This window comes from Strix uralensis, chromosome 7 (genome assembly GCF_047716275.1).
Source record: "Strix uralensis isolate ZFMK-TIS-50842 chromosome 7, bStrUra1, whole genome shotgun sequence".
Classification (NCBI taxonomy): Eukaryota; Metazoa; Chordata; class Aves; order Strigiformes; family Strigidae; genus Strix; species Strix uralensis.
The window spans coordinates 19,496,415-19,523,348 of record NC_133978.1 but is presented as its reverse complement, the minus strand read 5'-3'; the positions used below and the strand labels follow the sequence as shown (position 1 = coordinate 19,523,348).

The window sequence follows — 26,934 nt, the reverse complement described above, 5'->3', positions numbered from 1 at the left end:
GAAGAATCATTCCATAGAAACTGCTCTTCCCACAAGTTCACTTTTTCCCTCATCTCACGGGAAATGTAAAGAAGAATTTGATTTAAGAAATTCCTAGAACCAGGAACCATAAGATTCATGGCAAAGCATTTTTTTAAAGTTCTCACAAGTGTAGACCACCTGTACTCACTTTAGAGACAACTGCATAATATTTTCCAGGAACATTCACAATGACATTTAGTATTATTCCATTTTTGTATTATGGCTGATATAAGCAAGATGACTCTATTCCACATGTACTGAATCAGTAGTTGCAGCATGAAGTCACTACAAAATAGACATGCATAGACTGTGTGCATCAGCAAAAACTAACTGAGAGTAATTCCTTACAAAGATATCCTAGGTATCTGTGAAGGCTTTTTTTTTTTTTTTGCTTTCCACACAATTATAAATTCATCTTCTGTCAAAACACAGAAGGAACTTCCTCAACATCTGCGAATGTGTTACAGCAGCCTAACCCATTCCCTTCTAGTAATATTTTATTTGTACTTTTATTAAACTCATTCTACAAATATTAACGAAGTCTCAGCATTGCTGTAAGGCAGACAAATACCTATATACAGATGAATATTCTTCTTGGTTGCCAGTGTACCATGCAAAATTTTCAGATATGCTTGCAAGCCTGCAGACACAGACCATTACCATGCCCGTCGCACAACATTCCTGAGCACTGAATATATACAGGATTCATTTCAAAGCAACTTCTGCCTCAGCCCCCTTTCTTTGCTCAATCCCTTAATGAACCATGAGCCAACCATGCTGTGTGAGGTAATTCAGTTTCAAGCAACAATTTAAGGATCTCTGTAAACCAACACCACTTGCAATAGGTGCAGTGGCTAAGCCTGCGCCACAGAGACGGAGTAGAATGCTGTGTGGAATGAGCTGAGGCAAGCAGGATCTGCGCTAACTCACAAAAAAAACCCCTGAGCCAAGCACTCTATCTTCTCCTTTCCACAGCACCTATGAAAAGATGGAAAATACAATCTAAAACATGCCCAAGGTGCATAGCTGTGAGCAGCACCTATTCAGTGGACTTCAAGTTCAAAACAAGATTCTGCTCTCAAAATGGGCTACAGAACTTTAAGTACTCCTTGAGCTAAGCCAACTCAGTTACAACAAAGTGAATACATTTTTTCTATTGATTTTTATTGTCTTGGAACCTGAATCAGGTTAGAGGCTTTGTAGTTTGCCTGTCATTGCAGCAAGACTATTGCAAGCTGGCCTGGACTTTGGCAGTAACTGTGCAAGCTTACTGTCTGCACAGCATTTGCACAGGCTTAGCAGAACTGACTTCTTGCCACACGTTCGCTATGGTCACTCACAAGAGCAAATTCAGTTTGCTCATCTGGCTATATGACTTTTGTAGAGCTAAGAACATGAAGAAAACACTTAAGCTGGTAACCCCCCAGTTATGACAAAACCAGATCTCTGGAGATAAATGGCAGCTTCACCCTTTGCCAACCTCTAAAAACTTACCAACGTTATAAAATAGCTACAAAATGGAATCCTAATTAATCTGAAATATATATAAGAAACTATTCATATGGATTATTTACAGACCCGCTTAGCACTACCATAAAAAGGGTAACAAAAAGCAGGAAAAAAAGAGCTTTTGTAAAACCAACCATCATTACTAAAATACTGTGTTTTGTTTCTATCACCACTGACAAACCATCAGTAGCAAAAAGTTAACCTTCCCATACTTTAAACAGCCAACATACAATTGCCAAGAAAACAGCAGTGATCTGTAAGGGAAGGCTATTGCTGCGCCTGTCAGCAGATGTAGGTGTTCTTCAAACATGCTACTTCTCCCAGATACTGTGTTAGCTTGTAAGCAGTCCCAACCACAGAACTGCAGAAAAACAAAAATTTGCTTTCTGAAACGAAATCGTGATAACACTTTAATGATATATGCCACAAGCTTCAGAGAATTATATAGTTAAGTGAGAAGAAAATATTTTCATATATTGTTTCTGATTAAAGAAGTTTTTGAGAAAGACTGTTCCCCTATTAAGAACACATACAAGTCAACAGCTTTTTAATAGTACAAGGAAAACCCCTACAACTGAGTTGCCAATGGAGTTTCCCAGCCTTCTGTAGCATTTTAATGCTAGGTGACAACAACTGCAGCACCACATAACTCTTGTATTTAAAAAACAAAAAAAACCCCAAAAAACCCCAATACACACAAAACAAGAAACAATGAAAAAAACCACCAAAACCCCACAAAAAAACCCAGATGACAGATTACAAAGCTGTAGCTACTGTATGTCCCAGTGGCATCTTGGCACGACTCCAGAAAAATGAGTCTTAAATAAAAGAGAAAGGTATTATCAGACCTGAGAAAACTGTTCATATAGAAAAGAGACCCTCATTGTTGGAAATTTTACTAATACAGAAATATGACTAAAATAGGAGGAGTGCCAGATGCAAAAGCATAAGTGATGCTCTTGGTTCATTACTCAAAACATTATCTTAGAAACATAATAAACTGAGGGAGAAAACCTAAAAACTTAAGGTACTTGAATTTTGTTTATCATATTAAGAACACTATTCACTGGAATAAGGCACAGAATTAATCTACCCAGCAGATTAAAAAAAGCTAACTATATCCCTGAAAAGTCGCATAACCTTATAATGTTACAGAAATGTTTTTATAAGAGTAAATAATATATAAAAAATATAAAGAGTATATAATTAAAAAAAGAAAATCCAACATTCTGGATCTTCCCTTGAATTCAAGCTGTTTGGCCACAGCTTTCTTCAGGAAGAAGGGAGGGATCCCAGCTGCAGAGACAGGTTCAACAGACAAGAGAAGGGCATGGGGCACCACTCCAATTGCATCTCCAACAATGCAACCCCAGAGCAAAGCTGGACATGGTTCAGCCTGTACTTCTGACCTGAAGAAACCTGAGTCTGCCCTTGGGACAGCAGAGCACAGCACTCTACAAGACATGTACCACAGAAGAGTTCAAGTCCCTGTTCATGCTCATATTCACTTACTAAATCTATTACATAGAAACAACATCTCAAGTTGCATCCTTCATTCTCTGGTGAGGTCCCACCATCACTGTTCATTAAGGGAGAAAAAAAAAAAATGTAACACTCTTACTGCAGTCATGTCTCTCCAAATGTTTTAGGCTATCGCTTGATGAACCATTCCAGGCACATAGCTGAATTAGAACAACCCATTTAGGAAAGGAGATGCTTCCATTTAGCAGTAGGCATGACTGAAACCACCACTTAAGTATTTATCACACTGTTAAATAAGAGCAGAGGTCCAGAATTCATTTTTCATTACTTCTAATTCTGAAAGAGCCTTCAAAACACAGAACAAAGTAAATGCTTCAATGTGTAAATGTGTGTGATTTTAGAAAAGGGACCTCCTCCCACCCCCAAGATTCCACTACCTATTCTGGCAGTAGAGAGTAGATTAATGGTGTTGAGGTCAAATCGTCCTTTCACATGCCACAACACCTCTGAAAGACTAAGCAGATGAGAAATGGCTTTAAAATCCCTTATTTAGACATTTTTCATAACAAAGAAGACAGACTTGTCCAAGACAATGGACTTTGGTGAAAGTTTTCACCAAGATGGCTCCTTCTTTTGGTGAGGAAGCACAGGAAAGATCCCCTTGACTGATCCCATGGCTGTTCTCAGCTAGAGGGAAAAAGTTTCACAACTAAAGGCTTGAGAACATACTTTCTCCGTGAAGCTGAAATGATTAAAGTATCTGTTAATTTCTGCATGGATTAAATTATATTTAATTGTAGAACTATCAATATTAAGACCTTCATTTACAGTTTAGACATCTCAAAGCACAGCCAGAGCTTTGCAAGTCAGTCTAAATTCAATCTTGATGGTGATGAAATAAAATAGAGGGACAGAAAAAGTTCCCATTACCAAATAACCATGAGGCTGGATGAAGAAAAGAGTGAATAGGGCAGTGATCTTGAAGGTAAACATCCCTCAGAGAAGTTACCTGCAGCACAACCAAAGAAGGGATGACTTACTCCTCTTAAGGATGTCTCCTCTTTTTGAGATTCTTAGCTAGGCAGAAATACTGGACAGATTTCTTTGTGCACCTAGACAATATAATGTAACTGTGAAAAGGTACAATTATTTTCATTCATCTCTATCTCCAAGAATTTTTTGATAGCGCAAATGGGACAAGAGGAAAAAAAAAAACAACCAAAACCTTTCTGCTTTACACATGCATTTTTTCAGTCTTGATTGCTATGCTGGGAAAAAGAGAGGAAAAAAAGCCTGTGATGCTTCTTCTGCCAAGCTTACACCCATTTGTCAATCCTTCTCTTAAAGCAACAACTTAATTAACCGGCTCTGTGCTACTTGTGCCTACCAGGTTGAACCAGGAACTGACAGTGCCGCTGATTCCCATGACAGACTCACACTAGTCTTCCTTATTTTTCATCCTGCTATTGCACAATTCCTAGTCTGTGAAGCATTGTAAAGTTACAACAGAGCTGTGAGTATTAGAGACCTTAGGCTAACTCCCCAGAACCATGTTAGAAAATATACTCAAGAGTTTGCATAAGGTTATGATGAATGGTCTTTCGGACACCAAGGATGCAAAAGTAATTATCCAAATGTTAGGCTAAAAAAGTTGCTAGTAAAGACCATCAAAACGATCTTGGAGTGAAGATTAAAAACAAAAGCTTCCCCAAATCCATAGGTGTACTACTTTAGAGAGTAAGGGTACAGCAAGCCTATGACAAACACTGGTTTCCCAGAAGACACAGTGAAGACCACTACAAGATAATGGAAACCAAAACTGAAGGGACTAGACAGAACAGTAAGCAAACTGGGACAACACATATCATTGACCAAAACTGCAGTAATTTTGGTCACTACCACTGTATTTTCACACTCTACCAACCACTAGAAGAAACTGTAGGCAGGATACTTGATAGGCCAAATTGCCTCTTGGGAATACAGCTCCCTGAAGTGGCAACACTGGCATTTCTGAACTAGTAGACAGCTTACTGCTTCTACAGTGATTGGAGGGAGAAAACTGATCAACTGTTTTATGAAAAAAAGAATATGTTATTATACGAACTTTTCAAACCAACAAATAACTCATGAAAAACAAAACCAAGCCCACTATGTTCCTGTTAACTGCTCTGAACAAGGGGCACAGAGAGACCATGTTCTGCAGAAACACCCCAAAGTGAGACTCTGCAAGCTGCTGAGGTCAAGTATAGCTTTATACTGCATGAAGGTACTCTTTACAGCAAGCAGTTCTCCAACTTCTTCATCCAGAATGCTTGTGGGTTTTATAAACTATAGTGGACTGTCTCTTACAACACTGTAATGAAATCTTGTGAACACTTACCTAATCTGAATCATTTGATTTTAAGCCTGACAGTCAGCCAAATCTATTTAAAGAGCATCTCTCACAGTAAAAAAGCAGCAGAAAGCCACTGGCTTTGAACTGCAGAAGGTTCAGTGATGGTGGAGAGCTGGAAATTACCTACTGGAGATCGAGGGGAGCCTCTCTACTTCTTCCCAACTGCCTGCAGGTGCTTCTCTGGGGTTACAAAGTCATTAGCAAAGTCAGTTAGCAATCATTTCTGTGGCCCTTCCTGAAAGAAGGACATCAGCTGTTAAACATGAGTCTTCTGTGCAAACTTATGACCGTGTAGACTTCTGTTCAAACTATTGGAAGAGCATGTCACTTATCCCACAGAGCTACCAAGAGAGAGTAGGGTAGCTGTGTTCAGACTTTTGTAAAGCAGATAAGAGGACTCAAAGTATCCAGTTGGCTCTCAAATAATCAGAAAAGCTATTAAAACCCACCCACTAAAGAGCTCTAATACCACATGACAAACAAAGGCAAATTACAATAAAAAAAAAAGCCAAACACACAGCTCTAAGTATCTAAACCCAGCATTACAGCCTTTTCTGATCAGAAATAACTTGACCTGCAAGATGATCTAGGAGTTTCTGGAGGAAAGCATCTCTTAAGAGACTTTTATAAGAGCACAATGTGGAATAATCAAGTAATAAAGGGCTTCTGTTCAAAGACAAACAATGACAGAGATGAGCTCAGAACTAGAGATGCAAAGGCCACGTTATTTACTTTGTGTAGGGCTTATTGCCAAAACACACTTCACTCCCCAGATAAAACTTCTACTCATATCAAAAACATGGTATTAATAACCACCGATCTCATGCATCACAGTACTTTCAGCACATGCGTTTGCTGTGGAGGTTCCAGAGAATGGAGGTAGATGAGCCCACAGCTTTGTGTCCTACTTCCGAAATCCTTCGGAAGCGGCTGCCACCCTTTCTGTTATACAGCTCAAAGGATTTGTTATCTCAACAACTTTTCTCTGACAGTTGAAGAGGAAAGGAATATATATAAAATTAAGAAAGTCTGCCCAGCCTGAAGTAAGTTCAAACCATTTCAAAACAATTTGCGCTCCCTTCAGATCTCCACAGCTGCCCAGCTCTAAGACATGCTAATAAAAGAACTTATCCTAAAGTTTTATATTACTTTCTACATGAAATCTAAGGTTATTCTCCCAAGCCTGTATTTAAAACACCTTACCTACTCCTAGGCTTGGTGCTGGACATTTTACAAGGAGGAAGGGTGGGGTGAAACCAGCTTTTCATCCCACTCCATGTAGAACTCGTGGAGTTCGGATAAATGGAGAAAACACAGCAGCTTCAAATGTTATGTAAGTGCTCAAAAGCAGTTAAACATCACCAATCCTGTGCAACACAGAACATCACGACAAATAGGAACAGGGCAGCTGTCAACCATATGGTGAAATGGAAGATTCTAGTGAACGCTCAGCCAGCCTCCTGCTGTCAGTTATTCCCTTTCTAAATCTTCACCTTGGCTCTCCAAAGAGGAGCTTCAAGATGAATTCAGTATTTGGTTCAATCTCCAGCTATAAACAAACATTTTAATTGCAAAGTTTTGTATTTTACAGCCATCAGTTATTGCAACAAGATTTCAAGGCCCTTTTTCCTGTGGCACCTTATTCACAAGAAAATCTCATCTCTCTTCCAATAATACCACTGACCCAAGAAAACAAAAGTTTTCTACTTTGGCTTGCAAGTTCCAGCCCAAAAATGCCTAAAGACTTCCTAGAAGCTTTCAGAAGCAGTCAGTAGTATTCAGCAATATAAAGCTTAATGACTGACAACTTTTTAAATTCTAAAATCATGTTGCCATTCTTTTCCTGACCTTGCAGGCTTTCACTGCTGAACAGAAAAACTCTTCCTCTTCTGTAACAGCTACCTACCTTGTTATAACTATGAGTTCTCCTGTCAATCTTCACACCACTTTCCTTCCTTAAAACAGAAGTCAGTAGCTATCGACTCCCAAATCATATGCTGTTCACATTACAGCATTGCAAATCCCTGTCTCATTAAACTGTATTTCATTATACCTTGATTTCAGTAAGGTCTGAAACAACTGAGTGTGTTAATACACACACATTCACATAGAATAAAAACCACAGGTACACAAGAAATGGATTTTGCAGGAAAACAAGCGAACAGAAATCCAGCACCGTCAGTACTTCAAAGGAAAGACAACGCAGACTAAGCAAAGGCAGCAACACATTCAAAGTAGCAATAGAATTTGACCAAATAGACGGACGGCTTTCAGGTGGAAAAATAGGTCTTTCCATGTGTTAAGAATCTCAAAGTCAAATACGGCAATGCACTGTTCTCTCCAGGTAGTGCTCAAGGGGAAAGACAACACCCAGGGCAGAAGTCAGTTTCCTCAACACAGGCACATAATGGACTTTTTGATACCACTGGCTAGTGAAAACCTCCACAAAGGGTGGGCAGACACAATTCCCACCTCCCTCATGATCAACAGCTGCAGCCAGACAATATATTTGATAGTACCACAAAAGCATTTGCTCCCTCCCTCTTTTCTCTTAGCTCGAGACAGTATTTGGTATTAAAATAATAGTCATAGCTTATTCTCAAGCTATCAATTCACTGTATTTTGTGTTTTATTTATATACTGTTACCACATATCAAGATGGTTTATAACACTCACATTCTTGCCAGACGAATAACATACCAAGGTACAAAACTTGCAGTATAGAGGACCTCACACAAACAAAGCATAGGCAGAGAGAGTAAAGAAAGAGCATGGGTCCCAGTATTAAATGCTTGTATCATTTTTTCCTGACTTGCTAAAACTGACAAGCAGGAGAAGTGGTGCTGCACCACAGAACATTATATAGATTAATACTTCTACATGAAAATATAAAACCATGCACCCAGCATCCACAACATGCTGATTATTCCTCTTTTTTAAAGTAGTCATCTGTGCTGTATAGCTATAAATAACACTTCAGCAGAATCACGAGTGTGCACACACATGCATAAGCACTTAATAATCTCAACTTGAGTTTAAGATCATTACTATTTAGGTTTTAAAGGAATAATCATAACTAACAAGAACAAGGAAACTCATTTTGGTTTCATTTGGCTTTGTATACAGAAGCATTTTCCCGCAAAACCCACTGAAGACTTTAGATTCTGAGTAGGAAAAACACTTGCACATACCACAAGAAAAAGCTTACTGAATCAAAACATCCTGTATCCAAGAGCAGTTAATAGCATATGTAAAGAGTAAACCAAGCAAACAGGTTAGGAGAAACACACCATGATACCCTACACCTCACCAACAACCTGGAACAGCCAAGCAGGGAGAGTAGAACTCAAAGCCTGATTTCTTGTTTTCTATACAACCAGGAGACCAGCAGAAGAAAACATCTGATCAATGCATTCAGGGAAATTACAGAGGAGAAGATTTCTCTGTGCAAGCTGATGAGGTTTTTTTTCCTTTTGAAACAGGAAGCAAACAGACATGACCAAACCTTAAAACTTTACATCCCAAACTTGCACATGGTACTCATTTCCCACTAGCAAATAAAGCATTTGTAATATGCTGCCATGGCTTCCCTGTGGCTCCTGCACCCCAAGACCAGACCTGGCCAAATGGGCCGTTGCTGGCTGAACCAACAGCTGTGCACGTACTGTGCCTCTCCTCAGCTGCAGCCCCAATCTATCATATAATCTCATAAAGTAAGTGGCCATTTTGCAGGGCTCTGTGTGTTTTAAAGAGGATAACGACAACTGAATGAACAACAGTCCTGAACTCACAGCTAAACATCAAATACAGGCAAGGTCACATAACAATTCCTGCAAACACAGGAAAGGAGCCCTTGTGTAACAGGACATGCAGCTACCTCCGTTACCTGAAATTTTACTTTCATTGAGAAGCCCCTTAGAAATAGACAACTCTGTTTAAATTCTTACTATATAAGACATTCTGAAATATGTACTAAAATAAATATTTTGGAGAACAAAAAACCAGTTTATCAAACAGTTGTGAAAAAACCCTTCAAATCCACCTATTTCACTTTCTGGAATTTGGAGTAGATGCTTAAAACAGGCAAAAGGTACCTTCTTTGATTTTCATACACAGTATATTTGTCAGAAATACATTTCAGGAACTAAAACATTACAGAATACGCATAGTATACACAGATGGAAGTTTCGTGTGTGCAAAGCAGATTGCATCCCATAAACAAGTTTTATGAAATACAGACATTTCATCTTATGTTAGAACCAAAAGTAAGGTGAAACCATAAGATTTGCACATGAACTTTCACAAAACTCTGGCCTCTTTGAATTCAGTCTGAATTCAAATTTCTAAGTTATGATTCAAAGAGACCATTTATTTAAGTCTTACCAGAATGCTACCAAGGAACTACTTCCATACCGATTTTAAAAACTTACACAACTCTTTCCTTACAGATTTTAATATCTTAAAATTTTAGAATCTGCTGGGAAAAAAGCTACTCTTCATTCTATAAAATGCAGAAACAATAACACAATTACCTTGTATCAAAACCAGGCTTGTGGAGATGATGCTATTGTTTTCATTCAGAAAGGTTGTTTCAACTTCACCAGAGAAGTACTGTGAAACCACCAAATGCAAAAGGAGTTATTTTGTGTCCTGCTGTGGCCTGGAAAGATCCACAGAGCATGAAAGAGACTCTTGTTAAGTACAAGCAGGCTCTGTCCTAATGGGTCACAGAAGCAGAAGCTGTGCAAATGCAGTATAATACAAGCTGAACAGACCAGTTGGGTGTTGGGGTAAGAAAAAGAAGAATGATGTCAACAGCTTTGATTTATTTTTTTCTCTGCCTGGCAATGAAATGACACTACTGAGTGGCTCCAGAAGCTCCCTACAAAAAAGTGAGGAAGTGCTCGAGAGGAGGTATATAACATGAAAGGAGCTTTTCCATATTATTTGAGGGTTGCTCATTGGCAGAAAAAGAGCATGAAGAAGTAGTTCACAAGAGTTCCTCTCTTTGCAAGTGGAAGAAGCCTGTTAAATATGAAAATAAAACAGAATCTTGTGGGTGCCCAGGGAAGTTGTTAACGAACTGATACATGTAGAGAGGAAAACACCCTCAATAAAAGTCTTTGTTGTTGCTGCTATTTTAAAACATAACGAAAATGAGCAAATTCAAGGGTATGTACATGTGCCCCCATACACAAAAAAGAGGCCTGGCCTGACGGCACTGCAAAATACCCAGCCAACAAATGTTAAAGCCACTGAGTTCAACATAGAGTAGCTAAAGAAAACAGCAGCTTTGCTCAGCTTCAGACAATGGGATTTTAGCATGGACTGTAAATAAAAGGATGCTTACTTCAGAGATTTAGTTTAATTTCTTTGAGCAGTGGTTCAACTGTTTCAATGCTGCTGTGGGCCTGAGCTCTACTGAAAATCAAGCAGCTACTTCTGTTACTCTCCAAAATCTGATCCTGCACCAATGGCCAAAACCACTTGTGAAACTAAAGACAACATGCATCTGGCAGAAACCACATACCTTTCCATCAGTGACTCCCAGGAGTGCTACAAGGTTAAGCACAAAGGATTACACAGCTTCTGACTTAGTCCAGCCCAGAACACATGAAATTTAGAAAGCCCAGCATTCTAAACTGGTATGTTATATTCTGTGTACTTGGTTCATCTTTTTTTCCCCATGAGCCTAAACTGATGCATCTCATCCCTTCAAGCACAGTGCCTCAGGGAACGGGACTGGAGCACAGAGAAGCTTTGGGGAAAAGTCTTGGGCAAGAGACTACAGCAGCTCTAGGGGTTCTTCCACTCCACTGCACACAGCAGGGGATGGTGAAGTAACTGGGTCTCAGGATGATATCGTTTATGTAAGTGGTTTCTGGCTTCTAATTATGTGTGTGATCCTTTAAGAGTGTGGCTGTGCCATGTAGCATCCTTGAGGGCAGGGGTACAGCCCCATCCTGTGCTGTTCTACTTGGGGAGATATCAAGGGTGTTCAAAGGAGAAGGCTCCAGAGACTGCAGGACATGGCTGGCCTTAGACATGGCACAAAACTTCTGACAGACATTTGGGACTGATAGGCTGGGAAGCAGAGCTATAGTAGGCAACAGGAAAGTTGCACACAAGCTTATTTCCATTTTGTTTTCCCTAGTTCTTTGGAATTTTCTCTTTTTAAAAAGCAGGATTTCTAGTACTTCAGTAAAATTTGGCTTTTTTGATGTTAAAAATCCTTTCAGTCTTCTGGGAGCTCAGCACAGGAGAAGGATTAGACATGTCCACCTCAAACCTGTGGAGGACTCCATATCCTGCCCTGGCAATCCAAGATGGTCTGGTCTTCAAGGCTTGCTTCTTCCCACAGCCCCCAGTCCAGATTACACAGCTACCCCCACACCAGCACCACCTGGAGCTGGTCACAGGACAGAGCCTTCACCTTCCAGTTGCACAGCAGAGTCACATGCCACACGTTGCCCACACCTCCTCTTCCTAAATCCTGTAAGGACAAGACCCATTGATATTGCTACAGGCTCACACCTGAGCATTGTAATGCTGTACAATACAACTTGTTTCCCCAGGAGTTCCCTAGACAACATGCTGGTGACACAAAAAACTGCTGAAGGGATCTAACTCTTGCATTTGACAGAAGAGGGTCTGAGGAAGATTAGCAACTTGGTACAGAAACATATGCAGATCCAGAACACCAGCAAGGCAATAAAAGGACAAAACCAAACACTGTCCTGTTTAGAAGTCCTCCCCCTCAGAATAAACAGCCTTCAAGGAATGATCACCTGACATGTTGGAAAGTAACATATGTAGAACTATCCTTATCAAGAAGGGTTACCACACCATGATGGTATTTTCAGTTGCCTCGTTACACCACAATAAATGCTGTTGAGAAATCAATTACAAAATTTACCTTCAATACTAGAAGAAAGCATTCAGACACACTGTTACTATTATTATTATTATCCATTGCTTAATCAGCATTACAACATGTAACACTTCCTTATACACACCTCTAAAGGAGACAGGAAAAAATAATATTCTATCCAGATTAAGAGTCTTTGCATCCTTCCTCTGTGATTAAGAAAATAAATCATACATGTGTGTGTGCACCCATGCAACCAAGTGGCTGACCTGAAAAAACAGTACATTTCTGGTCAATCAGGACTGAAGTCACTCCATTTGAAACTAAACTGCTCTGAGCTTGAGCCAAAATATACTGTTAGATGCATTTTCTTTACTAAACTAGAAGGATGTTTTTCTGGCTTTTTAGCGTTCTCATTTTTTCCCAGTCCCCCAAAGTTCTCTAACTCCGATATACTCTGGTAACCCAGGTACTCACCAATTAGGACAGCAATAGTAACGCACATCCCCTTGTGGAATCACGTACATGAGAAAATTAGAGAAAATCTGTGGCATTTCATACAAATTAATACCTTGGGTTAAAAAGACTATTATTATGATCCAAAACATCAGAACCTGAAAAGATGCAACTGGAAAGTGGATGAAGTGACAGGGCTGTGACACACTATTCTTTGGAAGAAGTAATCTTGTCTCACATCTGACATCCGTGACAACTCCCAGGAGAAACAGCAACTGATTAACATCAATTGGCTCTTAGTGGAGTCAAAAACTGTGTTGCACTGCAAAACCTTCCTACAGATGCATTTGTTCTAGCTCTCTTCATTTTACTTTTTGATTACTAGAAAAGCTCTTCTTGGTAAAAGTACATAGATACGTTTGTATCTATTCAGAAGGGTAGTATGAGCATAATTTTCTCTAGCACAGTGCTTTAACTAGATCCCACTACTCCCCCTTCCCATGGTATGTCAGTCTCCCTGCGTTCACTTCTAAGGGCCCTTGGGTCTAGCATAACGTTGACTTTCGTAAATGCATTATTAAATCCTGCCCCAAAAGCTGATGGTGCCAGCCTTCACCAGACCTTTGTTACATTATAAACGTGCTTGTTTGCTCCCCCTCAGAGAAGATGGAAACATACCAAAAACATCTACAAAACTATCTGGTTATCCTCCAAATCACTCCTTTCCTGCCAAGCACAGAGCAGCTCAGCAGCAAGGCAGCAGGTGTGCCAAAACCATTGTTCATGGTGACAGCCACCACAGTCTGCTTCCTTTGCTTCTCTGGCTGTTTGTCATGTTTCTCTGGCCTTAGAAGGGAAACTCTCTAACCTGGAATCAGCCTGTTTGGGTTTTTAAGACACCTAAAACTGAGTTTACTGCTGTATCCTATAGGCATAACTACATTATAAATTAAGAACTTCAGAAAACACATAAAACCCTGTATGTCCACCACTTCTGTTGGTCAAAGAAAAGCATGAGATTTCCTGAACTGCCAGTTAAAAAAAAAAAAAAAAAAAGCAGCCTATGACTTCTCTAACTCCCACCAAGTACAATGTACTAGAAGAAGGACCTATCCCCTCAGACAGGCAGTATCTGAGAGTGACCTTTTTATATGAACAAATGAACCCAAAATCTCATAGACACTAGAGCAGGCAAGAGGGCACTCCCCCCTCTCTCCACCCCAGTGCTCTGGAGTGAGCAGTTAACACCTCTGCCCTTAGGCTCACAGGAGCACATTCAGCTCACAAAATCAGCACTTTTGTGGGGATGGGAGGAGGGGAGGAGAGGGGATTACTTTATTTCCTAATGGTTTAGTGACCTGAATCAACTCGTCAAGAAGTTATAGCCAGGGGAAGGAGATGGGGCTTCCTCTTCCAGGTGTGAATCAGCTGAGCCTGCCACAGCAGACAATGATCAATCTCTTGGGCAGCCTAAAATACACTGGGATTACAAAGAAGTTATTCCTCAAAAAAAATATGGAATGCATTTGAACAGGCATGTGTTTATTATACTGAATGATGAGCAATAGAAGTGATATATAGATTATTTTTGCCCTCCCTCCGGTGGCAAACTCTAGAACCGGATTTATCATTTTGTGGAATTAAAAAACCTCTGCTTAGTATCACCAAATGTATGACAATAGTTTGTGGTTTTTTCAAGTCTACAAATTTAAACAAAGATGTATTTCATGCTAAGCTGAAGCAGTGAGAAATATGGAAAGTAGTGGTAGACTTCCAAAATTCACAGAATAATTACTATTTATTTTGGAAACAAGACACTTTACAGAAGGCAGGGGATCAGGAAACCAGCCAAAGCAAGTTGACTTTCAGAAATCAACACATTAAAATAATAAAGCAGCTCTACATATATTTAATATCTCATTTAATTATCAACTTTCTAACACAGAATTTGACAAGTAGAGGGAAGTAAAACTACACCTAAATTATCCAAAAAGCAGTCCTGAGAGCTTCTGAGAGTAACAAGGATGGGGAATGAACTGCCAACATCTCTTCCAGCTGGGACAAACATTAAGGTGACAAGAGATTCTGACTGGCTTCAACTCCAAATTTATCATGTATACTATCAGAAGCTACAGTATGGTGGACCAGAGGCAGCTTATGGCTTGGAAAGTGCCTTCCACACAGGTAGTGGAACATAAAATGTACACATATGAAACACTATTAGACAACAGGACTAGAATATTGAAAAGCAAACTATTAACAAACTGAAGCAATAACCTTTCTTTGCATCTTATAAACAAAGACAATCCACAATGCAAAGCAGTATTTTCTACCTTTCAGTACCATATATAGGAGAGAATTCCTTGGATTCAATCAAAAAACCAGTCATGTCACAGCAGTGCTGACACTGAATTAAAACAACATATTTAAAAATCAGAAATACCTACCTTCAGAAGCCACCTCCTATTGCATGAACACCACACTGGTATTGCAACAAAAGCTGGAGATCAGAGCAGGTTGGGAAAACTCTCAGAGGACTCACTGCTAGAGTAACTGCTCTGAGTAATACTTGCATGGAAAAATTATTTAAGTGAGGAGGAAAGAGCTAGAATAGTGTGGGAGGGGACAACCTGCTGTTTTAAACAATAGGAAGCTGTTAAAACAAAAAAACAAGGGCCTCCCTCAGCACAGGAAAGTCTCATTTGAAAAGTGTTGCCCCCACTGCCACCTACCAGGCAGGCAGCTCTGACAACAGAGATAAGGCCAGAGGCCCGGCCCCGCTTACCGACAATTCCCTTTGAAAACAGGGCCAGGCAAGAAGGAGGAAGGTTTTCCAAACCCTTTTGTAAAAGAGACCATATTGGAAGCAGAGGAGGGGAAGAAAGGGCTGTAAGGGTGTAAAGGATGACTTCATTTTACAGCAGTAGCCTCTCTGCAGAAGGCAAAGCTCCCCTCAGTGCAACAAGTGAGCTGGTGAGGTTCCGGCAAACTGTTTGGTTAAACACGAAGGATGTTTTCTCATAGGAGGGGCTGATAACCAGGAGTGACATGTAGCCATTTAACGGAAAAAATGTGAAGGACTCAAAAGATGGCTTCAGTTTTGATCCCTTGGTTTAGAGCCACACGGGTGCAATGCAAATTTAAAAGCAGTTTTTCAAAGAACAATTATTGCAGGACAATTCCTGGAACCATCCCCTGTGGTTCAAAGCCAGCGATACCGATCAAGGAAAAAAGAAATTTGTTCAGAAAAACAGCTTCCTACCCCCAAAACCTCCCATCAGCTCAGTTATTTAAGCTCAGAAGCAGCATTACTTCATGATTATTCCCAGACTGTCTTACAGTACAGCTCCAGGACACTGGTGCCATCTGCATTCAGCATCAATTTGTTGTTCTAACATGGTCACATTCATAACACAGACAGGGAGAGTTACTGTATATCCAAGACCAAAATAACTTTAAAGAAAACTTTGGTTATATTACAAAACACAATGCACACCATTGTCTTTCTGTCCTAGCACAATATAATCCTAACAAACAAAATCAGATTGAAATATAAAAACACTTTGGACCATACAAAGTATTGAAGATACTATCCCCACTGGGACCATTTACCTAATAGAAACAAACAATGCAAAAAGGAAGCAGTTGAAATACAATTAAATCGGTTTGCCTTAAGAACAATCCAGTCTTGCAGGACAGAAGGGGCTGAGCCAAGTTTTAACTATATCTTTGCATAATGATAGAGTTTTGGTGAGACAAAAATAGGAGTTAGAACAAGAAGGGAAAAAATATAGCAAAGGCACACTACTCTAAGCAGTGTTTTACCTCATGATGCTTCTACATACCTTTTAAAATTTAATTTATGTGTGTGTAAATTTCAAATAAATTAATTTTCTGAACTGTGAACAAAAAACAGTACAATGTTCAGTAACCATGCTGGGCTCAAAACCTGCTCCACATCTGTGTGTGGTTAAAACAGCATGTTAACTCTGTGGCACTCTTTCCTCAAACAGCTTGTTTCAAGGAAGCCAAACCACTTAAAAGCAGTTTGCAACACCAACACAGACCTTTTCCAGGCAAAAGCTAGATACCAATCCTCATTTTTATCATATAGAAAAGAGTGACTGAATCTTCCAGGTGTCTCACACCTTTACTTCGATCTGCAGATTTCCTTTCAAATATCCACACAAGTCTTACCAAGAGTTAGCAAGTCCATTTGTGCAAGTGGCATTATGTCCAGGGCTCAATGACCTGAGGTTGGCAAGCACCCTTGCAGAGAAAACACTAGAAAATTACTTATAGAAGCTCTCTTTAAAGCAAGATTGGTTCTGCTTCCATCACACCTAAAACTTTAATTCATACAGCAGCAAAGAACAGGTAAGTGTTCTACTACTAAAACAAATCCCTCTGCATCAGACAGAAAGTAAGATTTCATTCCCCACTGCTGACGGTCAAACAGTTCAGAGAGCAAGCAGGGCTCCATGCCCCGAACAGAAGCAAGGGGCATGTCCCCAGCCGAAGCACAACAGCGCTGCTGTGCTTACAAAAGACAGCTTTGCCAAACACACCAGCTAAGCATCTGACTCACTGCCACCAAACTAAGAAAGAATGCAAAGCAATTACCACATTTCTTCACAGAACAGGAAGAAAGAAGGAAAAAAAAAAAAAAACAAAAACCAAAAAACAATGCTTCCACTCTTCTAACATTTCACCTAAATTAGGACAGCATAGCAACCCTCAAACAGCTCTGGTCAAGTACTGCAGCCCCTAGGGCTACCAGGACCCGACAGCAATGCTAGCAACTATACAGCCATCCACATCGCTGCCTCAGACTGAAATGAGGCAGGAAAACCAGGCAAGATAAAGCAACAGCAACAAGCCCAGAACCTCTCTCCCTTCCTTGCTTTTCTGCTTTGGTTCAGAGATCAGCAATCTGAGAAGCAACTGTATTTGCAGACAACCCTATCTATTAGAAGCATGTATGCCTGCTGCGTATGTTCATGATTGGCAAGATAGGTTGTCTAAGAAAATGACAAAAGTGTAAGTTAAAAATTTGAAGAAACAAAGTGTGGATGACAGAAAGCTGCAATAATCATTCTTTCAATAGTGAAAACAGTTCTTTTCCCAATGTCTACAGAGTCATATGATTTCAGCTTCCTTCTGTTGTTGCAGATCATGTAGCTTCCTACCCAGCAAGGCTATGCTAGCCCTTCCCTTCACCTTTGAATAATTTTCCACCACAGCACTCCTACACATAGAGCTGTAAATGTCAGCACATTTAGTGTAGTTTAAATACCATAAGTTTGTCTACATGGAGAAGTTTGTCAGGAATAAGTGCTAAGTGGTGAAGATGCAGTTTCTTGACTGTCTTCAACAAAGCAGCTGGTTGCAGAAGTTCCTGCCCACCTTTCACAGATCACTCGTTCCTGTTCTCATCTGATGTTCTGTTCTGCAGATAGTAGCCCATGTAGATCCACACTACAAATTGCATCACGAAAACAATCTGGGTTACAAATAACTAGAAAATAAAAGTATGAAGGGGACTATTTTTATAATTTCAGTTATTCAGAATACAGAATACAGAGCAGTCCTGCAGTAAGCAGTTTTAACTGGCACAACACAGACCAGCCGACTACAAGGGGTACAGGAGCAGAGAAGTAGTAGTTACAGCAGCTTCTTCCATGAGCTTTGCCACCAAAGCCAATATACCACATAGGTGCACTAATTCCTTGCACAGGTAACTTACAGTGTGGTTTATGATACAGCTATGTCAGCCTGACAGCTGCTACCAGGGTGGATCCTTTCACCATGATGTACCCCTTCTACTCCCCTTATGCTAACACCAGGCAGTCTGCAAAATGAGCTAGCAAAAGGCTGTAAATCAGCAAAAAAACAACTCTGCCAACGGAAATAAAAATTATAGGTTTTTTCCTTCAGCTAGCTCACTCGGGATTCAGAAAAGCAGGCCTGGTGAGCAACGCCTCTTGACAGTGGCCTGAAGTTAGATTCTCTTACGCAAAGCTGCCCCTCCATCTGCAGACGCCTGTGTGGCAACCGGTAACAGGGACTAAAGGTGTGGTTTCATTTAACTGTGGGAAACACCAGACTGTGTCAGTGTTTACTTTCCTTAGCCTCACGCTCCCACTGCTTCCAAGTATTGCATTGAGCTGCGAGCTGATTGCATGAGCCACTTCAACCGAGAGAAGACATGCTACACGGCTGAGCAAGGAGAGAGCAGGAGCACCCAGTAGAGATCCAGCAACTCACCCAGCCCTTTCCTGAAGCAGCCACAGTGAAACTGCATTAGGTTAACATCACACCGCACTCCAGGAAAGATAAGTTCAAAACAACTGCTGAAAATTAAAACCCCTAGTTAATCTTTTCTAGCCTCTTTGTTTTAAGTAAGTGCATTCTTCTAGGACAGTGGTTTTTAATTTACAGCATGCACCCCCTGGACTTTTAACAAGTCTGAAAACAGATGTTTGCCCCCTTCATTGAAAACCTTTGAGGTCAAAAAGTCAATTCTGTGAAGTGGATACAAAGCAGGAGCATCGACAATTTCTCTTTTGGGGGGTGGGAAGGACAGAGAATGCAGGTTAAGGAAGAGAAGCTCATGTTCCCGTATCAGCAGTGCATTTTTCAAGAGCAGGGAAAAAACCAACCAACCAACCAACCAAATCTAACAACAGTCTAACAAACTTTAGGGCAATGTGTTCAAACATATTAGGCAAACATATATGCTGTACCCAGCCGACCTTCTACACATTTCAAGACAACTGTTTAAATACCGGGGCGGGGGAGACACACACAGACGACGGGGGACAGGGGACAACACAGACACACAGCAGAATCTTGACTTTGTCAACACAGCCTTAAAGCCAAATGGACCCATATAATGAAAACTGATAAAAGTCAATACTGCCTTCTCCCTTACCATCTGAGCTATTCTTTTATTAAAATCAGGTTACCTAGAGCTATTCAAGTAGCTTGTAAATGACAAGATGAGCAAAAAGCTTTTTTTGCCATTTCTCAGTATTTCTAAAGATTAGCCAAACATACTGCTAATTTGGCAGTTATCATCAGAGAATCAGAAATACTTTTCAAGACTACTCAGAGATTGGTGAATATGAGGCCAGAGTTTTTATGCCTGTCCGTTTCCTTCAGCATCCCAAATTCCCATTCTCATCCTTGCACAACCATTTCCAATATGGCAACACAAGCGTCCACATGGTCACAGAGACAACCTGGTCAGGGTAAACAGTGAGCAGGTGGAAAGACAGGGCAGGGTAGTTTGAAGTCAGACCTATTCCTCAATGTTCCTTACATAGCCCCACAAGTATTTTTTGTGTGGAGTGGCTCAGGGTGGTAGCACCAGTTAAATTATTTGAGAAGCTGTGGCCTGTAGTCTTAACTAAAATCTAAATAAGCTTTAAAAATAAGCTTAAGAGCAGTGAAGTAGAAAGGATTCCTTAGTATATAGAGTCCAGTCCTCAGCTATCAAAAGCGCTATCACCATAATACCATGTCCAAACCTTATGGTTTGACCAATGAATCTGGCCCATTTACAATTTTTGGAGTAAAAACAGTCTGTATACACACTCAGTATTTTCCACTTAACTGAAAAAAGCTGTCTTTTCTTATGTGTATGTACTACAAGGCAGAGCAGTCCTCACTGAAACAAGTCTTCCTTCCGGCAGAGGACTCAAAACAAAAAAAAAAAGAAATACTGGGAGACAAACAAAGCATTAGTAACCTGAGCACATCATTATGAACGTATCCTGAGAGCAGTTTGACTTTTTACATCTAGGAACTCTAACCCAGTACTCTGAACTAGTTTTACCTGTCGCACTGGGAGGTCTGGGAGTCTACAACAGTCAAGGTTTAAAGGTTACCAAACACAAGCACAAATCAAAATACCACTGTTTACCAGAGAGGTACCCCCGCAAATACCACAAATAACTGCATTTCTTGTTGCTACTACACTCCTAAAACCAAAACAAAGCCAAGAAAAGCAATTCTATTGCAGTTATTCCCAGTGACTGAGAAACAGTGCACTGCATTTAACCCACCCTGCTTTTTATGACTTCCACCTCAGTAGGTGGACCAAAGCCAAAAGAATATTTTATAAATATCCTATCAAAAAGATGGCAAAAGGTCTTCTTGACTACAAGACACCAGGATATAGATGTCTGTTAATCAAACAAACAAAGCACCAAGTTAAATTTCTTGGTCAAATCACGAGCGCATTCTTTCAATGAGTGTGATGCCATGCCATGTCCAAAGCCACAGACAAGTCTCCTGTCACTTGTACAGGTGGGGCAGACACACACACACAGAGTTTTATGCCCTAAAAGGCACAGCACAGAATTTGTTTCCCTGTAGGAAAAGGAATTTCCTGTGGTTTAAATATGACCCTGAGACATCCAGGAATTAATGTACAGTTTGACTAAGTCTGGAATCAGAAAATAACTTTTCCTATGTAAAGCATGCACATAGCATTGGACCAGCATTGCTGGAGTGATAAATCCGTATCTACTTTTCCCAGTGTCATCAAGAACTTAGTAATTTTGTGACCCTAAATTATGGCACCCAACCTGTAAATCTTGATACGTCACAATCTTAGCAATGCTGTGGTCCTTGACAAAAGGCTTGCAAGAAAGTCTTGATAAAGAATATTATGAAGACTGCTTCATCTGCCTGCATCAAACGAAACTGAAGCTTTTCAGGCTCCTATCTGACATAAAAAAGATGACAGGTTGGAGGTGGAAGATTCACTTTGCAAACTAACTTACATCAACGTGAAACCAAAATGAAGTAAGTTCGCAATAAAGTTCTTCCTACCTAAATTAATTTGTCCCCTTTGATATTCTAGTTCCTCAGTTTTATTAGTTTACTTTTCTATCACTTAATTTAACAACAGAAAAAACAAGATCACAAAGCCACAGTTATAGAAAAGGTAGTGAGACTCATAAAATTTTATCTTACACCATTTTAAGTTTCCTGCACAAATTATTTTCCTGTTGTGTCTTATTTTTAGTGTTTGTCCTGTGACTGAACCTTGGCAGACTGGCATGCAGCCAGGATATATAGCATAGAATTCCCAAGAGCATTTAAATCCATACCACAATATTGAAGAGCTGAAAACAAAAGTCAATGACACAGGTGATTCCAGGAATCACCCCAATCACAGGGCGGGGGGGAATATATCAGTATCTTAAATCAAATTTTAATTTTCAATTAATGAAAGTAAATCCTCTATGAAAATCTGCCATTAGAAAGAAGAGAGGAAGTGACAGCATTTCTTAAGTTATCTTTGCACCTTGAAATGTTTTCTAATCATTTCATCAGAACAGCCACTATCTCTTAAAATTGCATGCACCTACAAAAGGTGTTGCAGTTGCTTAAAATACAGTGGCTTTCTCAATAGTGTATACATTCACACATTATGAGAGGTTATTGTTTGTTTCACAGCCAGTGAAATGAAACTGGCTTGAGATGCTAAAATACCAACAAGGAGGGTAAGAAACAGCTGACAACTTCCAGAGGAAACAACGAGCCACTTGCCAAAAATCTATGGAAAGTCACACCCGCCACACTAATAGGTGCTGTAATGAAAAAATACACTTAACAGTTTAAGAGATTTTCAAGTAGAAAAGTAATTGACCAGATTTCCCCCTGTAGCCTAATCCTACTATGTCCTGGATTACTTACTTGTTCACCTTAGCTTGGCATCCTAAAGCTGCATCACCCCCTTGGACTACAAATCTGCTTCTGACAGAACACCGGTACTCGCTGCATAAGTATGCAGAAAAATAGTACTAATTAAACACTATGGTAATGTGACATTCACTCAGAGGTTCCTCTTCCCCAGGTGAGGCACACACAAAGCACAAGTATACATTAACGTAACTAAATATAAGGAGTCCATTGGTTTTAAACCACACTAGATTAACATACCTCCCCCCCCTCTTTAAAAAGCTCCCTGTTAATGTAAACCAACTGAGATGATGCATGTTCCAGGACAAAGGGTGTTGTGGCCCATCTCTCCATGCAGGATGCCCACTACGAAGAGCAATACAGAATACCAAGTAGTGTATGAACATCAGCAGCTAAATTTAGAGAGTAAAAACAGCATCCGTTGCATACTGATTAGATGGAAACACTATCAAGCCAATAGATAAAAGAAACCTGCAGAAAGATGGATTCATAGGTGTGCATTCAAAACTAAAAATAGCACATATCATAACATATGGCCATACATTAAAATTTTTTTCTTTATTTTAATTAGTTACTCCACAATCCTGCTCTGTAGATTTAGACACTAAATCTGCTTTGAAATCTAATGCAGAAATTAGATGTGGTAGAGATGGGACTTTCCAATTCAAGACTTCAAAGGAAGTCTTAGCCTATATTTTTAGCATAAGAATACCAAAGAGACCTTCTTCCAGTCAAGAGTCAAGCCTGATAAAGCCTTGCTTTACTTTGTCACATCCTTCTGGTACCCAGAAAAAGACAGCAGCCCTCCTGCCAACTTTATCTTCACATGATAATTCCCTTGAGCTGGGAATTTTTTTCCCATTATTTATTTCTGCCAATTTTAACTTATCTGGTGAAAAGTGAACCTATTAGGCCAGAAATTAGAACTGCGAATATAAAAGTCCATTTATCATGGAGATTAAATGAATGTTCAATGAAAGGTTTCAATGACCCCTCTACCCTTATTTAAAAAAAACAAAAAAAAAACCCAAAAAAAACCTCCAAACCAATCCAAAAAAGCAAAACCCACAACCAAAGCCATAATCAATACTTTACCTTTCTTCACTGGAACTAGCAAATGCAATTTCTGTGAGCGTGAAGATTTAAGTTGTGTAAATTCCACATGGGCTTGCACCTTCCCACCTAACTGGCAAAGGGCATGGTCATTACTCTTCTCCATACAGGTGGGCTATAATCTTCCCATTAGCAAGGGAGGTAGAGCAGCTGTAAGACACCTTACATCGCTCCTATAGTCCAAACTCCAGTGTTTTGAACTGCCTTGATTTACCCAAGTATCACGAGTTAAATTTAACATAGCACCTTCTACCAAGGACAGGAGGTACACAGCACAATTCATCACTGTGAGAAACAGTAAATGAGCGCCAGATACTTGTTTAAACTGTTGCTGAGATAGAAAGTAAATACAGATGAAGCGTACACCATTATGTATGCCTATACAACAAAAAGCTAAAAATTATGTTTGCAAATAATTAAACACCCTGCACACTGCACGTTTTTCCAGCCTAGTTTGCTGAAGGAGAAAACCTTTCATTTGGTTATACAGCAGCCAGCACAACACAAAATAAACCGACACCTGCTGCAGCGGACCCGCATTGAGAAGCCTCCCCCCGCCTCCCGGCTCCAGGATCCAGCTGCCTTCAGCATGCCTTGCCCGCCCGCCGCTCCCTCAGGACCGCGCTCCCCACCGGCACCTCTCGACGCGCTCGCCGCGCTCCCGCGGCGGCGGGGTCCCGGTACACTCACCCGCCGGCCGGGCCCGCCCGGGGAGCGCCGCCGCCCCACACACACGTGCGCAGCCGCCGCTGCCCGGTCCCGCGGCGCGGGCAGAGCGGGCAGCGCGGGAGCGGGAGCCGGAGCCAGGGCCCCGCCTCCGGCAGCATGACGTCACCGCTCCGGCCGCGCGCCTGATCCCCGGGCAGGTCGGGCCTTAAAGGGGCAGCGGCGGGGCCGGGGCGGCCAGGCCGCCGCCTCCGCAGCCAGCGGGGGGGAGGTCGCCGGCTCGGAGCGGGCAGTAGAGAAGATGGCCGCGCTCGGGCAACAGTCAAAGCCCGTCAGCTTCCCCCAGGGCGGAGGGTGCGTGCAGCCCGAGGCCCTGAACACCTCTCCCCCTCTTGCAGGGAACGCGAGGAGACCCTCCAGCCGCGCTCTACCCTCGGCGCCAGGGCCTCTCGCTCCGGCGCTGCCGGACGCGTGCTGCCCTCCTCCCCGGAAAAAGTTCTCTCGGGGGTGCTGCTTATGTGAATGATTCGGGTAAGCAAACCACTCTCCTGGTGTATTTTAGCAGCATACTTCAAATCTTCTCCCCTTCTTTCTGCAGCTCTTTCTAAGAAGCAGCCGTGGCCACGACAGGAGGTACCTCTCCAAACACACTTGCCGTCCATGAATACAAACGGGAGCAGTTCTTCAGCACCTGAAGAGCCCAGCTTTCTCCTTTCACCCCCAAACCACAGTGCCAGTTTGCCCATTAGCGAAGGGAGGCTTGCCCTTTCTCAGGGGCACATACAGAACAACTATTTTAATGGTAGATACTGTATTTCTGCCATAAGAACCCAGCCAACTTGACAGGGCACAGAACTGATAACCGTTTAGTTTGTACCATCCATGCCTGGCAAATAAGACACACTCAAAATGTAACTGGGACAAATCAAACCACTATCACTATCCTCTTCCCTAATCAAAACCAATTGTCCTCTTACCCTGCTCAGTGATCCTCTCTACTAAGGAAATACGCTGGAGGACAAGAGACCTTTAAATCCGTGTCTGCATCACTTCCACTCAGCTGGGCAAATAACATTGAATGTGGAAGAGAGAATAATTAAATGGAAGATACAAACACTTAAATCTCCTATTTAAGAAGCAAATTTGAACTGAAACATGGTAGTTCCTATACTGTGTCATCCTTCCTATTTATACCTAATGCATACAGAAGACATTGTACTGCCATATACCCAGTCATGAAAACACATCAGCCTCACTTAAACCTCCAGGAGGTCACTGTGAATTCTCAAGCTGCAGCCATGCAGGCACTTTTTTATTTCTTTCACTACTCTTAGCATAAAGCCACCTGTCTAGACCAACTACCAGGATTAATCACCATGTCACGTCCTCCAACTTTCAGGGCAACTTCATGCAAATCAATTAACCTCTGTCTACTCCCATTCCTCATCTGTAAAACATCGACAAATCATACTAACTTTCCCAATTCTCATCTATGTTTCAGTGATAGTTCGTTCCTTCAGATATCAAAGACAAAATCATAATACAGGCAAGTGTCATTCATTGTCCAACTAATCTCATAAACGTTTTACTTAACCTTCTACAGATATTTACAAACAACTATTTGATTCTGAAAAACTCCCCCTTTTTAGTTGTTTCTATGTATAGGTTCCACCATCAATTATACCAGCACTCACCAAAAACAGTGTTGGCTGTTGGAAGTGCAGCATTCAGAGCAGAAGATGAGAGACAGCATTCTGGTTTGCATATAGGAACAGGCTGAGTTATGCTTTAACACGATATATTACAGCCTCATACACAAAATTTTGTTTCTTGCTTTGGTAGTAAGGAAGATACCATTAAAGATACATTTATTAAAATACCCGAATTACATTCAACTCTTATTTTCCCCTGACATTTTTAGGTATTCATATGTCTAAAAATATTTTCTTCATGTTTAGACCCTTTTTTATTTCCTCATTTTCTGAGTATTTCTAAAAATCTGTGTTTCTCCTTTAATGAGGTTATTTACCTAAGGTAACTATACTAAATAATCAGAACTATCTTCCAGAAAATGGTGAATGTGATATAGCATGTTTTCTAAAATAAAATTTCAAATTCATACTAATCTCGAACTGCACATGGACAGAAGTTATATGACATTTTGTTCAACTACTTAAAAAAAATATTTTAGAGTAACCTGAATTAAATTGATATTGATGGTAAGCACCAATGCTAAACAGTTTTAGAACTAGGGGATGTCATCCTCTCAGCTCTCCAGGCTATTACTCAAACATTAAAAGATAAAGTTTCTTTTTCATCTTTCAGTCTAAGCTGAAAAACAGCATGGAACAATCAAAACAGTTATATCTACACTATAATTTAAAAAACCCACTTATTGTCAAAAGCTAGGTTGTCAGTTCATTAGTGCTAGTTTCAGTTGAGCATCTCATTTTGCTAAAATTTTAGTGACAAACAAGCAGTGGGATTTTATTTTAAAGTGTATTTAGAACAGCTTATCTTAATTATTTACAGTATTAAATGTGGAATTTAAATACACTCAAATACACTTTTCCCTCAATAAAAATAATTTTAATCACTTTAAAAATGTCACATTTAAAAAAAAAAATAATCCCTCAGTTGACTGTTATCCATCCTGTTTGGTGCCCTTTTGATCACTGAGCTTCCACCCTTACAGAGGCGGCTATGC

At 40.5% G+C, this 26,934-nt stretch overlaps 1 protein-coding gene across 12 annotated transcripts in view; it reads right to left on the bottom strand.

Moving 5' to 3' along the window:
• The window catches only part of USP54 (ubiquitin specific peptidase 54), a 107,483-nt gene that overhangs the window by 57,694 nt on the left and 22,855 nt on the right, over window positions 1-26,934 (bottom strand). For 9 of the 12 annotated variants that reach the window (XR_012629661.1, XR_012629662.1, XM_074874656.1 and 6 more), the window contains exon 1: window positions 9,940-10,055. The exons of 1 other annotated variant lie outside the window; for it this stretch is intronic. The gene's annotated coding sequence lies outside the window, so the exon portion shown is untranslated. Of the gene's footprint in view, window positions 1-9,939; window positions 10,056-15,178; window positions 15,427-24,251; window positions 24,332-26,934 lie in introns of those variants that run through there. 2 more of the 12 variants (XM_074874657.1, XM_074874658.1) reach the window with 2 other exon arrangements.